General features: G+C 49.7%; 1 protein-coding gene across 1 annotated transcript in view; it reads right to left on the bottom strand.

Moving 5' to 3' along the window:
- Positions 1–17,129, bottom strand: part of BCL9 (BCL9 transcription coactivator) — a 511,737-nt gene that overhangs the window by 166,860 nt on the left and 327,748 nt on the right. The window lies entirely within an intron of this gene.

Genomic DNA, 17,129 nt, shown 5'->3' with positions numbered 1-17,129 from the left:
CTTTAGCTCTCGCTGTACCAACCCCTCCCGTGTACTGTCACCATGTCACCCCCATGTTCTGTCACTATGTCACCCCCCCCCCCCCGTGTTCTGTCACTATGTCACCCCCCCCCCCCCTGTGCTCTGTCACTATGTCACCCCCCCTGTGTTCTGTCACCCCCTCGTGTTCTGTCACTGTCACCCCCCCGTGTTCTGTCACTATGTCACACCCCCCGTGTTCTGTCACTGTCACCCCCCCCCCTCGTTCTGTCACTGTCACCTCCCCGTGTTCTGTCACTATGTCACACCCCCCGTGTTCTGTCACTATGTCACCCCCCCCGTGTTCTGTCACTATATCACACCCCCGTGTTCTGTCACTGTCACCCCCCCCCGAGTTCTGTCACTGTCACCTCCCCGTGTTCTGTCACTATGTCACACCCCCCGTGTTCTGTCACTATGTCACACCCCCCGTGTTCTGTCACTATGTCACCCCCCCCGTGTTCTGTCACTGTCACCTCCCCGTGTTCTGTCACTATGTCACACCCCCCGTGTTCTGTCACTATGTCACACCCCCCGTGTTCTGTCACTATATCACACCCCCGTGTTCTGTCACTGTCACCCCCCCCCCCCCGAGTTCTGTCACCGTGTCACCCCCCCCCCGTGTTCTGTCACCGTGTCACACCCCCCGTGTTCTGTCACTGTGTCACCTCCCCGTGTTCTGTCACTGTGTCACCTCCCCGTGTTCTGTCACTGTGTCACACCCCCCGTGTTCTGTCACTGTGTCACCTCCCCGTGTTCTGTCGCTGTCAACCCCACCATGTTCTGTCACCATGTCACACCCCCCGAGTTCTGTCACTGTCACCCCCACTGTGTTCTGTCACCCCCCTCCCCGTGTTCTTTCACTGTGTCACACCCCCCGTGTTCTGTCACCGTGTCACACATCCGTGTTCTGTCACTGTCACCCCCACCGTGTTCTGTCACTGTGTCACACCCCCTGTGTTCTGTCACTGTCACCCCCCTCCCCGTGTTCTGTCACTGTCACCCCCCTCCCCGTGTTCTGTCACTGTCCCCCCCCTTCCCGTGTGCTGTCACCGTGTCACCCCCACCATGTTCTGTCACTGTCACACACCCCTCCCCGTGTTCTTTCACTGTGTCACACCCCCTGTGTTCTGTCACCGTGTCACACATCCGTGTTCTGTCACTGTCACCCCCCAACCCCGTGTTCTGTCACTGTCACCCCCACCGTTTTCTGTCACTGTGTCACACACCCGTGTTCTGTCACTGTCACCCCCCCCTCCCCGCGTTCTGTCACCGTGTCACCCCCACCGTGTTCTGTCACCGTGTCACACACCCGTGTTCTGTCACTGTCACCCCCCTCCCCGTGTTCTGTCACTGTGTCACACCCCCCATGTTCTGTCACGTGTCACCCCCACCGTGTTCTGTCACTGTGTCACACCCCCCGTGTTCTGTCACCCCCACCGTGTTCTGTCACCGTGTCACCCCCACCGTGTTCTATCACTGTGTCACCCCCACCGTGTTCTGTCACCGTGTCACACCTTTCCCCAGGGGTCATAAGACACTGGATAATTTGCTTGCTGCACAATAATTATCCTAAATAAAATGTTAATGTGTAAAAAGGCTCTCTACCTGCCGTAATGTGTGTAAAAGGGGCTCTACCTGGTGTAATGTGTGTAAGTGGCGCTGTGTGGCACAATTTGAATAATGGAGACTATTGTGCAGCCTAATAGGAATCTGTATTATTTTTTGCCCACACCCCTTCCACATGAAGCCACGTCCCTATATTTTTGGCAAGTGGGGCGAGCTGCTATTTTGTATGTGGCCCTCGGATACTGATAGGAAATGTCAAGTGGCCCCTCAGCTGAAATAATTGCCCACCCCTGCTGTAGAGACTGCTGCCCTGAAGGACCACAACCCTTTTTGAAGGAAGAGCAGAGGAGGAAGGCATAAAGTTCAGGACATGTCCTACATATTGAATTTAGAAGCTGTTCAATTCTTGAACATGACAATGAAAAATATCTTGGAAATTCTTAAATAAGAACCAGGTCCTATTTTGGAAGATGGAATGTTTGATAAGACCACAGTGGAGGTCTTCCACATGCATGATAAAAGGAAGAAGGCCACGCAGGACAAATGGTGAAAGCCAGGTAACAACTTTTGATTGCTTCTTAAATTAATGACTAGAAATTGTCCTGTAGCAGCCATGATGTTCAAGGACGGGGAGAATATACAACCTCCACACAGTTAGGGCCATGGTGGGAAGTGATCCCATTACCTCAGTGCTGTAAGGCAGTAAGGCTAATCATTACACCATCCGTGAATTATTTGACTGAATGATATCAAAAAAGCTTTGTTTAAAAACACCACATGGTGGTCAATTATAGGATGATTACAATAGTTCTGACTATCCAATCTCCAATAGATGAAGTCTAATAGATTTTCTGAAGATTTCATAGTAGCAAAAAAACAGTTTCCATCTAGCACTGAAAGACTGGCCAAATGAGTAATTTTCCGAAAAGAAAAAAAGACCTGAACAACACAATGAGGTAGCTGAGGCCAGAATATTCTAAACTGAGGTACAAACATCTCAAGGTCTGTGGATGAAAGAGAGTCTAACATCCAGCATATTACCTAGAATTTTAGCACGTTATAGAAATAGGAAGGTTTGTATATCTCCAGGAACCAAAATATGTCCTCATTCTCCAGGGCAAGGGAGCAAAAAAATAAATAAAAATATAACAATAATAATAATAATAATAATAATAATAAAAGAATTGCCATGTGATCAAGATATGAGATTAATATTTTATTCCCGTTTCTGATAAGAAGTCTTCTGGGAAGTCCTGAAAGATTCTGATTGCCTAGAACAGATTCTTAAAATTGAGAATGTTGAAGATGCAATTAACAGACCTACGGCTTAGGTAGAGCATGGGGACTGGTTGGTCTAATTGGACATTGAATATTTCTACCTGCATATCCCAGCATTCTTCTTGCATAACTAAAAATTTTCCCTGTCCAGATATCTTTGCAAAGGCTTACACTTTTACAGATACAAGTCCTCAAAAGCCTGCAGAAAACTGGCTGCTAAATTGTCCCAAAACTCAGAATTTGAGCTTCCTGGGGGTCATAGCTGAGGGCAGACACTTACTGTAATTGCTGGAGGGACCATCAGATCGATATCGTTCAATAAGATGATTGAGAAATTATTGTCAGGACCCGGGGTAGAACATATTGGCATTTGCCAGTGAAGTGGTGCGTGGATCTTCAGAGTTCTTGCAGCTCACTCCATTGCCGCTTCTGTGATGGGCGCTTCTGCTTACAGTTCTCCCCGATTTCTCCAGCAGTTACCCTGCAGTCCTTCCAGTCATCTCCGGACCCTGGGTGCCACCACGTTACTTGCGGTCGGTTGACCACAACTCCACCAACCTCAAGCCTCACACTGGTCAGCTGATTCTTCCCTCCAATCGTCACTCAGCAGGGGGGGATAAAAGGACTGGCTCCTCAGTCAGCAGCGGCCCTGAACAACATCGCTGATCCTAGCTGCGTTTCTAGGCTCCTGACTCCTGTGTCTCAGATTCCGGTTCACAGCGGTTCTGTCTCCAATATTGCGGTTCTGCAGGTTCCAGTCTGCCACAGTACTGTGTACCTTCCCTGTGCTCCTGTAGCCGGCCGTTACCTTTCCTGCCAACATTCAGTAACCTGCAGCTAGCTCCCTGTGTACCGCTAACTATTCCAGCCAGTCCCAACCCAGTTAAAGAAGCAAGTGTCAGTTCCAGCCTTCTGTTTTATTCCAGCCATCCCCAGTCTGGTTAAAGAAGCATGTGTCCATTCCAGTCTGACTTATGTGTTTATCCAGTCCAGTCAACATAGTAAGCTCCAATAACAGCCCACCAAATCCATGATGAAATGGTGGCTGTTTATGGTAAGGAAAGTTCATCATATGACACTGTTGTGAAGTAGAAAAGGAACTTTCAGACTGTACCTCGATCCAGGAGACCATCAATCACGGATGATCTTGACACAGTGAAGAAAGTGGAGGCTCTTGTCCTCGAAGACAGACGATTAACCATTGAAGTGATCATGAAAGAAGTTGGTCTTAGTTATGGAAGTGTATGGAAGATTATGCATGATCAACTGCACATGTTTAACGTGTCTTCACGATGGGTACTCCACTTACTGACCCCATTTCTCTAACGTCCTAGTGGATGCTGGGACTCCGTCAGGACCATGGGGAATAGCGGGCTCCGCAGGAGACAGGGCACATCTAAATAAAGCTTTTAGGATCACATGGTGCGTACTGGCTCCTCCCCCTATGACCCTCCTCCAAGCCTCAGTTAGGTTTTTGTGCCCGTCCGAGAAGGGTGCAATCTAGGTGGCTCTCCTAAAGAGCTGCTTAGAAAAAGTTTTTTTAGGTTTAAATCTCAGTGAATCCTGCTGGCAACAGGATCACTGCATCGAGGGACTTAGGGGAGAGATTTCCAACTCACCTGCGTGCAGGATGGATTGGAGTCTTAGGCTACTGGACACTTAGCTCCAGAGGGAGTCGGAGCACAGGTCCTCCTGGGGTTCGTCCCGGAGCCGCGCCGCCGATCCCCCTTACAGACGCTGAAGACGGAGGTCCGGAAAGCAGGCGGCAGAAGACTCCTCAGTCTTCATGAAGGTAGCGCACAGCACTGCAGCTGTGCGCCATTGTTGCTACACGTCTCACTGATTCAGTCACGGAGGGTGCAGGGCGCTGCTGGGGGCGCCCTGGGCAGCAATATTAAATACCTTTAGTGGCAAAATAAATACATCACATATAGCCATTAAGGCTATATGTATGTATTTAACCCAGGCCAGTTTTCTTAAAACCCGGGAGAAAATCCCCCCGAAAAAGGGGCGGAGCTTATTCTCCTCAGCACTCAGCGTCATTTTCCTGCTCAGCTCCGCTGGTGAGGAAGGCTCCCAGGACTCTCCCCTGCACTGCACTACAGAAACAGGGTAACAAAGAGAAGGGGGGCATAATTTGGCGATATTGATATATTAAAAGCGCTTATATCAAAAACAACACCTTCTAGGGTTGTTTATATACATTTATAGCGCTTTTGGTGTGTGCTGGCAAACTCTCCCTCTGTCTCCCCAAAGGGCTAAGAGGGTCCTGTCTTCGATTAGAGCATTCCCTGTGTGGCTGCTGTGTGTCGGTACGTGTGTGTCGACATGTATGAGGACGATGTTGGTGTGGAGGCAGAGCAATTGCCGGTAATGGTGATGTCACCCCCTAGGAAGTCGACACCGGAATGGATGGCTTTAGTTATGGAATTACGTGATAATGTTAGCACATTACAAAAGTCAGTTGACGAAATGAGACGGCCGGAAAACCAGTTAGTACCGGCTCAGGCGTCTCAGACACCGTCAGGGGCTGTAAAACGTCCCTTACCTCAGTCAGTCGACACGGGTACCGACACAGATGAATCTAGTGTCGACGGTGAAGAAACAAACGTATTTTCCAATAGGGCCACACGTTATATGATCACGGCAATGAAGGAGGCTTTGCAGATCTCTGATACTGCTGGTACCTCAAAAAGGGGTATTATGTGGGGGGTGAAAAAACTACCTGTAGCTTTTCCAGAATCAGAGGAATTGAATGACGTGTGTGACGAAGCGTGGGTTAACCCAGATAGAAAACTGCTAATTTCCAAGAAGTTATTGGCATTATACCCTTTCCCACCAGAGGTTAGGGCGCGCTGGGAAACACCCCCTAGGGTGGATAAGGCGCTCACACGTTTATCAAAGCAAGTGGCGTTGCCGTCTCCTGATACGGCCGCCCTCAAGGATCCAGCAGATAGGAGGCTGGAAACTACACTGAAGAGTATATACACACATACTGGTGTTATACTGCGACCGGCAGTAGCCTCAGCCTGGATGTGCAGTGCTGGGGTAGTGTGGTTGGATTCTCTGACTGAAAATATTGATACCCTGGATAGGGACAGTATTTTATTGACTCTAGAGCAATTAAAGGATGCTTTTCTTTATATGCGAGATGCTCAGAGGGATATTTGTACTCTAGCATCAAGAGTAAGCGCGATGTCCATATCTGCCAGAAGAAGTTTATGGACGCGACAGTGGTCAGGTGATGCGGATTCCAAAAGGCATATTGAAGTATTGCCATATAAAGGAGAGGAATTATTTGGGGTCGGTCTTTCGGACCTGGTGGCCACGGCAACTGCCGGCAAATCCACTTTTTTACCTCAGACCCCCTCCCAACAGAAAAAGACACCGTCTTTTCAGCCGCAGTCCTTTCGCTCCTATAAAAACAAGCGACCAAAAGGACAGTCTTATCTGCCGCGAGGCAGAGGAAAGGGTAAGAGAGGGCAGCAAGCAGCCCCTGCCCAGGACCAGAAGCCCGCCCCGGGTTCTACAAAGCCATCAGCATGACGCTGGGGCTTTACAAGCGGACTCAGGAGCGGTGGGGGGTCGACTCAAGATTTTCAGCAATCAGTGGGCTCGCTCACAAGTGGACCCGTGGATCCTGCAGATAATATCTCAGGGTTACATGTTGGAGTTCGAAAGGTCTCCCCCTCGCCGGTTCCTAAAGTCTGCTTTACCAACGTCTCCCTCAGAAAGGACGTCGGTTTTGGAAGCCATTCACAAGCTGTATTCTCAGCAGGTGATAGTCAAGGTACCCCTCCTACAACAGGGAAAGGGGTATTATTCCACACTATTTGTGGTACCGAAGCCGGACGGTTCGGTAAGACCTATTCTAAACCTGAAATCCTTGAACCTGTACATACAGAAATTCAAGTTCAAGATGGAGTCACTCAGAGCAGTGATAGCGAATCTGGAAGAAGGGGACTTCATGGTGTCCCTGGACATAAAAGATGCTTATCTGCATGTCCCAATTTACCCCTCACACCAAGGGTATCTCAGGTTCGTGATACAAGACTGTCATTATCAGTTTCAAACGCTGCCGTTTGGTTTGTCCACGGCCCCTCGGGTCTTTACCAAGGTAATGACCGAAATGATGGTTCTTCTACGAAGAAAAGGCGTATTAATTATCCCTTACTTGGACGATCTCCTGATAAGGGCAAAGTCCAGAGAACAGCTGGAAGTCGGTGTAGCACTAACCCAGGTAGTGCTTCAGCAACACGGGTGGATTCTGAATCTTCCAAAATCTCAATTGACCCCGACAACTCGTCTGCTGTTCCTGGGAATGATTCTGGACACGGTTCAGAAAAAGGTGTTTCTCCCGGAGGAGAAAGCAAGGGAGTTATCCGAACTTGTCAGGAACCTCCTAAAACCAGGAACTGTGTCAGTACATCAATGCACAAGAGTCCTGGGAAAGATGGTGGCTTCTTACGAAGCGATTCCATTCGGCAGATTCCATGCACGAACATTTCAGTGGGATCTGCTGGACAAATGGTCCGGATCGCATCTGCACATGCATCAGCGGATAACACTGTCACCAAGAACAAGGTTGTCTCTCCTGTGGTGGTTGCAGAGTGCCCATCTGTTAGAGGGCCGCAGATTCGGCATACAGGACTGGGTCCTGGTGACTACGGATGCCAGCCTACGAGGCTGGGGAGCAGTCACACAGGGAAGAAACTTCCAGGGCGTGTGGTCAAACCTGGAGACGTCCCTTCACATAAATATACTGGAGCTAAGAGCGATCTACAATGCTCTAAGCCTGGCAAAATCGCTGCTTCAGGGTCAGCCGGTGTTGATCCAGTCGGACAACATCACGGCAGTCGCCCACGTAAACCGACAAGGCGGCACGAGAAGCAGAAGAGCAATGACAGAAGCTGCAAGGATTCTGCGCTGGGCGGAGAATCATGTCATAGCACTGTCAGCAGTGTTCATTCCGGGAGTGGACAACTGGGAAGCAGACTTCCTCAGCAGACACGACCTTCACCCGGGAGAGTGGGGACTTCATCCAGAAGTCTTCCACATGATTGTGAACCGTTGGGAAAGACCAAAGGTGGACATGATGGCGTCTCGCCTCAACAAAAAATTGGACAGATATTGCGCCAGGTCAAGAGACCCTCAGGCAATAGCTGTGGACGCTCTGGTAACACCGTGGGTGTACCAGTCAGTGTATGTGTTCCCTCCTCTGCCTCTCATACCAAAGGTACTGAGAATTATACGGAAAAGAGGAGTAAGAACAATACTGGTGGCTCCGGACTGGCCAAGAAGAACTTGGTATCCGGAACTTCAAGAGATGCTCACGGAGGATCCATGGCCTCTACCTCTAAGAAGGGATCTGCTTCAGCAGGGACCTTGTATGTTCCAAGACTTACCGCGTCTGCGTTTGACGGCATGGCGGTTGAACGCCGGATTCTAAAAGAAAAGGGCATTCCAGAGGAAGTTATTCCTACCTTGATTAAGGCTAGAAAGGAAGTGACTGTACAACATTATCACCGCATTTGGCGAAAATATGTTGCGTGGTGTGAGGCCAAGAAGGCTCCAACGGAAGAATTTCAATTGGGTCGATTCTTACATTTCCTGCAAGCAGGATTGTCTATGGGCCTAAAATTGGGGTCCATTAAAGTTCAAATTTCGGCCTTATCAATCTTCTTCCAGAAGGAATTGGCATCAGTGCCTGAAGTACAAACTTTTGTCAAAGGTGTACTACATATACAACCCCCAATAGTGCCTCCAGTGGCACCGTGGGATTTGAACGTAGTTTTGAATTTTCTCAAATCTCATTGGTTTGAGCCTCTAAAATCGGTAGATTTAAAATACCTTACATGGAAGGTAACCATGCTATTGGCCCTGGCTTCAGCCAGGAGAGTTTCAGAGTTGGCGGCTTTATCATACAAAAGCCCATATCTGATTTTCCATTCGGACAGGGCAGAACTGCGGACACGTCCTCATTTTCTCCCTAAGGTGGTTTCGGCTTTTCACTTGAACCAGCCTATTGTGGTGCCTGCGGCTACTAGCGACTTGGAGGACTCCAAGTTACTGGACGTTGTCAGAGCATTAAAAATATATATTTCAAGGACAGCTGGAGTCAGAAAATCTGACTCGTTGTTTATATTGTATGCACCCAACAAGATGGGTGCTCCTGCGTCTAAACAGACGATTGCACGTTGGATCTGTAGCACAATCCAACTTGCACATTCTGTGGCAGGCCTGCCACAGCCTAAATCTGTAAAGGCCCACTCCACAAGGAAAGTGGGCTCATCTTGGGCGGCTGCCCGAGGGGTCTCGGCATTACAACTTTGCCGAGCAGCTACGTGGTCAGGGGAGAACACGTTTGTAAAATTTTACAAATTTGATACTCTGGCTAAGGAGGACCTGGAGTTCTCTCATTCGGTGCTGCAGAGTCATCCGCACTCTCCCGCCCGTTTGGGAGCTTTGGTATAATCCCCATGGTCCTGACGGAGTCCCAGCATCCACTAGGACGTTAGAGAAAATAAGAATTTACTTACCGATAATTCTATTTCTCATAGTCCGTAGTGGATGCTGGGCGCCCATCCCAAGTGCGGATTGTCTGCAATACTTGTACATAGTTATTGTTACAAAGATCGGGTTATTACTATTGTTGTGAGCCATCTTTTCAGAGGCTACTTCGTTTTTTGTTATCATACTGTTAACTGGGTTCAGATCACAAGTTGTACGGTGTGATTGGTGTGGCTGGTATGAGTCTTACCCGGGATTCAAGATCCTTCCTTATTGTGTACGCTCGTCCGGGCACAGTACCTAACTGAGGCTTGGAGGAGGGTCAAAGGGGGAGGAGCCAGTACGCACCATGTGATCCTAAAAGCTTTATTTAGATGTGCCCCGTCTCCTGCGGAGCCCGCTATTCCCCATGGTCCTGACGGAGTCCCAGCATCCACTACGGACTATGAGAAATAGAATTATCGGTAAGTAAATTCTTATTTTCACAAGCAAACTCAATGTGAACTTTTACAGTGGATGTTGACTCTTGGAGCAGAATGAAGAGATTTTCTTTGCACGTCTCATGACTTTGAATGAATGCTGGGTCTACCTGAACAATCCGGACACCAAAAAGGCCAAGGGTCATAAATCTGCAGGGAAAGTCATGCTGTCCATTTTTTGGGACTGTCATGGCATAATCCTAACAGATTACTTTCCGAAGGGTCAGACCATCACTAGCGCTTACTACTGCACCCTTCTGTGGAAATTGTGAGATGCCGTGAAAGAAAAATGATGTGGTATGATCGGTAAAGGCATCAGTGTCCTAGTCGGCAATGCACCCGCACATTCCGCCCAAGCATCCACTGTGGAAGCCGACAGGTGTGGCGATTAAATTTTGCCCCATCCCCCCTCGTCACCTGATCTCGTGCCTAGTGACTTCTTTCTCTTCCCCGAGATGAAGAAGCCTGTTCGGGGTAGGCAATTTGACAACACAAATTATGTCATTCTGGAAGTGGAACAGTGGTTCTTCAGGCAATCGCAGGACTTCTATAATAATGTGTTGCAGAAGGTCAAAAAACGCTTGCAGAACTGTGTGGCACTGCATGACGACTACATGGAGAAGACTAAGTTCAACATACCACACTTAACTTTATTTCATTCTGTTCATGGTGATAATTGAAACTTTATGATATCCCATCGTATAGCAGGCAAATTCAAACTTGACGCCAGTAGGACGTCACACTTTTTCACGCCTGGCCCTTTAAATCCTGTGCTGAGTGTCGTGCGCATCCCTGTGGGAGCCGCAGCTGTAAGCAAAGATTGCAGCCGTAGGACACTGCAGGAGGGAGACGGAGACTTCAGCAGCAGGGGCCAAGGACTCGTCGCCCGCTGCCCTGCTGCCAACCAGGAGACCAGTATTGCCGAACCCGGTAAGTGACAATGGGGTTCCGGAGTGATGTGACAAATTTATTGCAGTGACTAATACAACAAAGGGGGGTATTCAATTGGTGCCGGTTTTTCCGACAGTCGGAAAAACTGCACTTTTTGGCAGTTTTTAGGTGGAATATGCATTCGACCTATTCAATGAAACTGCGGGGTACACTGGGCTCCACAAGGAATGGACAATGGGGTGTAGAGTAGGATCTTGATCCGAGGCACCAACAGGCTCAAAGCTTTGACTGTTCCCAGAATGCATAGCGCCGCCTCCTATATCACCCCGCCTCCCTGCACAGGATTTCAGTTTTGTAGTTGGTGCTGCAGTAGCAGGCACTTAACAGAGGGGCTGCTCCAGGCAGCCCTAAAAAGAGCTTTTTTTCTGAGGAAAAAAGTGAAGACTTCAAGGACCCGGTCTTTATCGTGATCCGGCGCGGTCAGTGGGTGCTGGCGGTGGACACTGTGGCAGTACAGGCGATCCCACTAGATCACCAGGGCATGGGACAGGTCAGGTTTTCTCTATAAACCGTTTTATTAGAGCCCGCAATACCCGGTGGTTTTGCCAGCAGGGGGATAGAGCTTGGACCTGAAGCCCCTCCCCCAGCCCCAGGGCGCCATTTTCTGCAAATGTTCCCGCCCTGGAGCTGCATATCTGTCTCTCCCTCACTCCCTGGCAGTGTCTGCGGCGCCATTATCCCTCAGCTCACTGTTCCTGGGAATGCTTGGGCAAATCCTCCTATGTAAAGCCGCCTGGTTGTCAGTGCTGTGACTTTACAAGACACTTAAGTATTCTACCTGCCTTTTTTAGTCAGTGTTAGTTAGGAAAGAGTGCACTTAGTCAGGGTTTCCTAGTACAATTACCCTGTGATATACATCCAGTTCTTACTGTGTACTGTTATATCTATTGTTATATAGCTGTGTAAGCTAGTCCAGTGCAGTATTATTGTTAGTAATAACCTCTGCATTGTACAGACTGTGACTATTTGTGTGTGCATTTGATAGCTGAGTGGTGTCCATTTGTGTCTTTCACTCAACCTGCTATCCCTATATTCTATAACCTGAGGGGGCTTGGTGCGTCAGGTTTTATCTAATATAGGATTTTCACAAAGATATACTGTATTACGTATTTTTCTCTGTGATTTAGTCACCATATCTCTACTGGTGCTGACTACACTGCGCAGGGTTTTGGGCTAGAGGTATTGTGCTGCTGACAAATTGTACTGTGTTACCTGATACTGCAAGTTATATCATGTCTGCTTCTGAGGGTAACGGTTCTGGGGCTGAACACACTGCCGATGTTGCTGAAGCCACAGATCCCTATGAGGAGAATATAGCAGCTTTGGGCTCTGGTTCTGGGGGCTCCTTGCCCTCATGGGACTGTGGCAACGGGGGCAAATAATGACCCGCCGTGGGCCGCTTTTTCCACGCTTCTACATACACTAGTTCATAAACTAACACCCCCTATGGGACCCCCAATGCCGGTGCAACAGTTTGTGGTCCCTGCAGCTAACCCGCCGTGGGCGGACGATTTATCTGCTCAAATAAAGAAGTTAAACCAGTCCCTGACTACTAAAAAGTCTGACCGTCGCTCGTCTACGTCCAAGGGGTCCTCTAAGCGAGCGCTTGTCTCCTCACAATCCACTGCTGTCACTGACACCTCGTCGGATGAAGACGGCACTTACACTGACCCCACAGGTTCTGACTCAGATACGGCTGATGGGGAGGGTGGTTCACATGTGGATGTTCCTGATCTTTTGGAGGCTATTAAGTTAATTTTACAGATTATGGATGATCCCGAGCCATCCGTTCCTCCTAAAATACCAGATAGGTTCAAGCGTCAGAAGGTGATTAAACAGGTTTTACCTCACTCTGACCACCTAATTGATATACGTCAGGAACCCTGTGAAAACCCGGGTACGAAGTTTGTGCCTCAAAAGAAGATGCTGGCTCGCTATCCCCTTGCGCCGGAGCTGTCTAAGAATTGGGAAACGCCTTCTCCAGTGGACTCACATGTGGCTAGGATGGTGGTTTCCTCAGCTCTACCGGTCACCACCGTCACGTCTCTAAAAGAGCCTACGGATAAACGTGTGGAGGGTTGTCTGAAAGCGATTTACACCCTCACGGGTGCTGCATAAAGGCCCACTATTGCAGCTACTTGGGCTGCAGAGGCCATTGAAGCATGGGCCTTGGAGTTGGATGCTGAAATCTCCTCTGACCATGCTAGACAATGCTTGTCATATATTGTCACAGCTTCTCGCTATATTAAAGAGGTGGCTTCTGATGCCGGTATCCTAGCAGCCAAGGCCTCTACTACGTCAGTCCTGGCTCGCAGGATATTGTGGCTGAGATCCTGGTCTGTGGATCTGGACTCTAGAAAAACCCTGGAGGTACTCCCTTTTAAGGGAGATATTCTGTTTGGGGAGGATTTAAATAAGATTGTGGCTGACTTGGCTACTGCCAAAACTGCCTGTCTGCCAAGTACCGCTCCTTCTATGTCGAAGGCTAAAAGTACTTTCTTTCGCCCCTTTCGTCCTTCAGGTAAAGCAAAAGGTCAGGCGTACAACAAGCAGGCCCGCACTTCCGAACCTGGTAAGCCTAAGCCCAAAAGAGCCTGGGCGGCCCATCAGCCAGCTTCCAAGACAGATAAGCCTGCCGCATGACGAGGCGGGCCTCCCTCTGGGGGATCCCAGGGTGGGGGTTGGGGGGGGGGGGGTGGCTTCTAGGGTATACCCAGGAATGGTTGAAGACCACTTCAGATGCCTGGGTACGGGAAGTCATCACTCGAGGTTACACCATAGCCTTCAAAAACCGACCCCCTTATCGATTTTGCCAGACAGATGTCCCGTTGGACAAGACAAAGGCAAACACTCTACATTCGGTGGTACAGACCCTCCTGGATACAGGAGTCGTAGTACAGGTGTCTCTTGCGCAGAGGGGCCGGGGGTACTATTCTCCGCTGTTTCTAGTCCCGAAACCGAATGGGTCCTCCCGGCCCATTCTCAACCTCAAGGCAAACAGGTTTGTTAATTTTTCCAAGTTCCGGATGGAAACCCTTCGCTCTATAGTTCTGGCCTTGGAACCTGGGGACTTCATGGTCTCCCTGGATATACAGGATGCTTACCTGCATATTCCTATAGCAGTGTCTCATCAGCAATACCGGAGATTTGCGATTGGCAACTGCCATTACCAGTTTCGGGCGTTACCTTTTGGTTTAACAACGGCTCCTCGAGTCTTTACAAAAGTCATGGCGGTGATGACGGTGGTACTCCGCCGTCAAGGGGTCAGGATACTGCCGTATTTGGACGACTTGTTAATCCTGGCAAATTCCCCAGAACTTCTCCTGCGTCATCTAGATGTGACGGTCCGGTTTCTGCAAGCCCACGGGTGGCTCATCAACTGGAAGAGGTCATCCCTGATCCCTGCTCAGAGCATGGTGCATCTGGGAGCACTATTGGACACTCACAACCAGCGGTTGTTCCTGTCTCAGGAGAAAGTCCTGAAACTTCAGGACAGGATTCGTTGCCTCCTATCTCGTCGCAAGTGTCGATACATTCGGCGATGCAGGTGCTGGGCCTCATGGTGTCAGCATTTGACATGCTGGAGTACGGTCAATTTCACTCTAACCCTCTCCAGAGGCAGATTCTAGCCAAATGGGACGGCCTGCCTCACCGGATCAGGTCTCAAATGATCTCATTGACTCCGGAGGTCCGTCTGTCGCTGCTCTGGTGGCTCCGGGACCAACAACTGTGCAGGGGCCGTCCGTTCTGGATATCCGACTGGGTCCTGTTGACGACAGATGCCAGTCTAAGAGGTTGGGGCGCGGTGCTGGAGCAACACTCCTTCAGGGGCGGTGGACCAAGGAAGAGTCCCTCCTCTCGATCAATATTCTGGAGTTGCGGGCGGTCTTCAATGCCTTGAACCTAGCCCAGCATTTAATTCAGAACCGTCCTGTTCAAGTACCGTCGGACAACGCCACCACAGTGGCTTACATAAATCATCAAGGCGGCACTCGAAGCCGCCTAGCAATGAAGGAAGGCTCACGGATTCTACAGTGGGCAGAACGCCATCTATCGGCCATATCGGCAATATTCATTCCGGGAGTCCTGAATTGGGAAGCGGACTTTCTCAGTCGTCAGGACGTGCATGCCGGCGAGTGAGGCCTCCATCCAGAAGTGTTTCAACTCCTAGTGGAAAGGTGGGGCCTTCCAGACGTAGATCTGATGGCATCTCGACACAATCACAAGATTCCGGTCTTCGGAGCAAGGACAAGGGATCCTCAAGCAGCATTCGTGGATGCGCTGGCGGTACCGTGGAGGTTTCGGCTGCCATACGTGTTCCCTCCGGTGTTACTCCTGCCCAGGGTAATTCGGAAGTTCAAGCAAGAAAAAGGAATTCTGCTTCTCATAGCTCCAGCGTGGCCCAGACGGCACTGGTTCTCAGACATGCAAGGCCTATGGTCAGAGCGTCCAATTCTACTTCCACAACGCCCAGACCTCCTCGTTCAGGGCCCCTGTGTCTACCAGGACCTAGCCCGGCTGTCTTTGACGGCGTGGCTCTTGAAGCTTCCGTCTTAAGGGCTAAAAGGTTTTCTGAGGCGGTCATTCAAACTATGTTGCGGGCCCGGAAACCGGCTTCGGCTCGGATTTTTACTATAGGGTCTGGCATTCTTACTTTGTTTGGTGCGCATCTAACGATTATGACGCTTCCAAGTTTAGTATAGCCAAGTTGTTGGCTTTTCCTCAGCAGGGCCTGGACTTAGGCATGCGTCTGGCCTCCCTCAAGGTTCAAATATCTGCCTTGTCGGTGTGGTTTCAGAGAAAAATTGTGACCTTACCTGATCTGCATACCTTTACTCAGGGCGTGTTGCGTATCCAACCTCCCTATGTCCCGCCTGTAACTCCTTGGGACTTGTCAGTGGTTTTGGAGGCGTTACAAGAGTCTCCGTTTGAACCTCTTGGTTCAGCTGACCTTAAGCGGCTTTCCCTTAAGGTGGTGTTTCTGCTGGCTATTGCTTCAGCTAGAAGAGTGTCGGATTTGGGTGCCTTGTCCTGTAGTTCCCCATATCTGATATTTCACCGTGACCGGGCGGTTCTTAGGACTCGTCCCGGCTATCTACTTAAAGTGGTTTCTTCGTTCCACCTTAATCAGGAGATTGTAGTTCCGGCACTTGTTTCTCCTGATCTGTCTCCCAAAGAGCGGTCTTTGGATGTGGTACGGGCTCTCCATATCTACGTGAAGAGAACTGCTCCTATTAGGAAATCTGATTCTCTTTTTGTTGTGTTTGGGTTTCACAAACGTGGCTGGCCTGCTCACAAGCAAACTCTGGCCAGATGGATTAGAATGGTGATTGCACATGCTTATGTGAAGGCTGGTCTCTCTGCTCCTGATCACATTAAGGCCCATTCTACTCGGTCTGTTGGATCCTTCTTGGGCAGCCCAACGTGGTGCGACCCTTGAACAATTGTGCAAGGCGGCTACATGGTCCTCTGTGAACACGTTCATAAGGTTCTATGTCTTCGATACTGCCGCTTCCCAGGATGCTTCCTTTGGACGCCGTGTTCTTGTGCCCGCTACAGTGCGTCCCCTCCAATAAGGAACTGCTTTAGGACATCCCCATTGTCCATTCCTTGTGGAGCCTAGTGTACCCCGCAGAAGAAAACGAGTTTTATGGTAAGAACTTACCTTTGTTAAAACTCTTTCTGCAAGGTACACTGGGCTCCACAAGGCGCCTACCCTGACGCATTTAGCTTCTTTGGGTTGGTATGGCATTAGCCGCTGACACGTCTCCTGTCGTGAGAATGCGGTGTTGTGGCTACTAACCGTTGTCGTCTCTTTTCCTCAGTGGTGCAAGTAGAAAAAATGTGTTACGGGTACTGTGTGCGCGCGCGCGCCAAAAAATGGGTGTGGCCAAATGTCACATGGGGCGTGGCCAATGAAAATGGGGGCGTGATACACATATGGGGGAGGGGTAGATACACATATGACCCCAATAGTGCCACATACACGTTGCCCCACAGTGCCAGATATACATTTCCCCACAGTGCCAGATACACATTGCCCCACAGTGCCAGATATACATTGCTTCACAGTGCCAGATATACATTGCCCCACAGTGCCAGATATACATTGCTTCACTGTGCCAGATACACAAATGCCCCCAGAGTGCCAGATACACATTGCTTCACAGTGCCAGATACACATTGCCCCACAGTGCCAGATACACAAATGCCCCCACTGTGTCAGATATACATTGCCCCCAAGTGCCAGATACAGAAATGCACCCACAGTGCCAGATATGCCCCCAGTGCCAGATACAGAAATGCCCCCAGTGCCAGATACAC

Source organism: Pseudophryne corroboree, chromosome 2 (assembly GCF_028390025.1).
Source record: "Pseudophryne corroboree isolate aPseCor3 chromosome 2, aPseCor3.hap2, whole genome shotgun sequence".
Lineage (NCBI taxonomy): Eukaryota > Metazoa > Chordata > Amphibia > Anura > Myobatrachidae > Pseudophryne > Pseudophryne corroboree.
The sequence above is the reverse complement of the archived record's forward strand: the minus strand, read 5'-3'. Positions and strand labels throughout refer to the sequence as shown.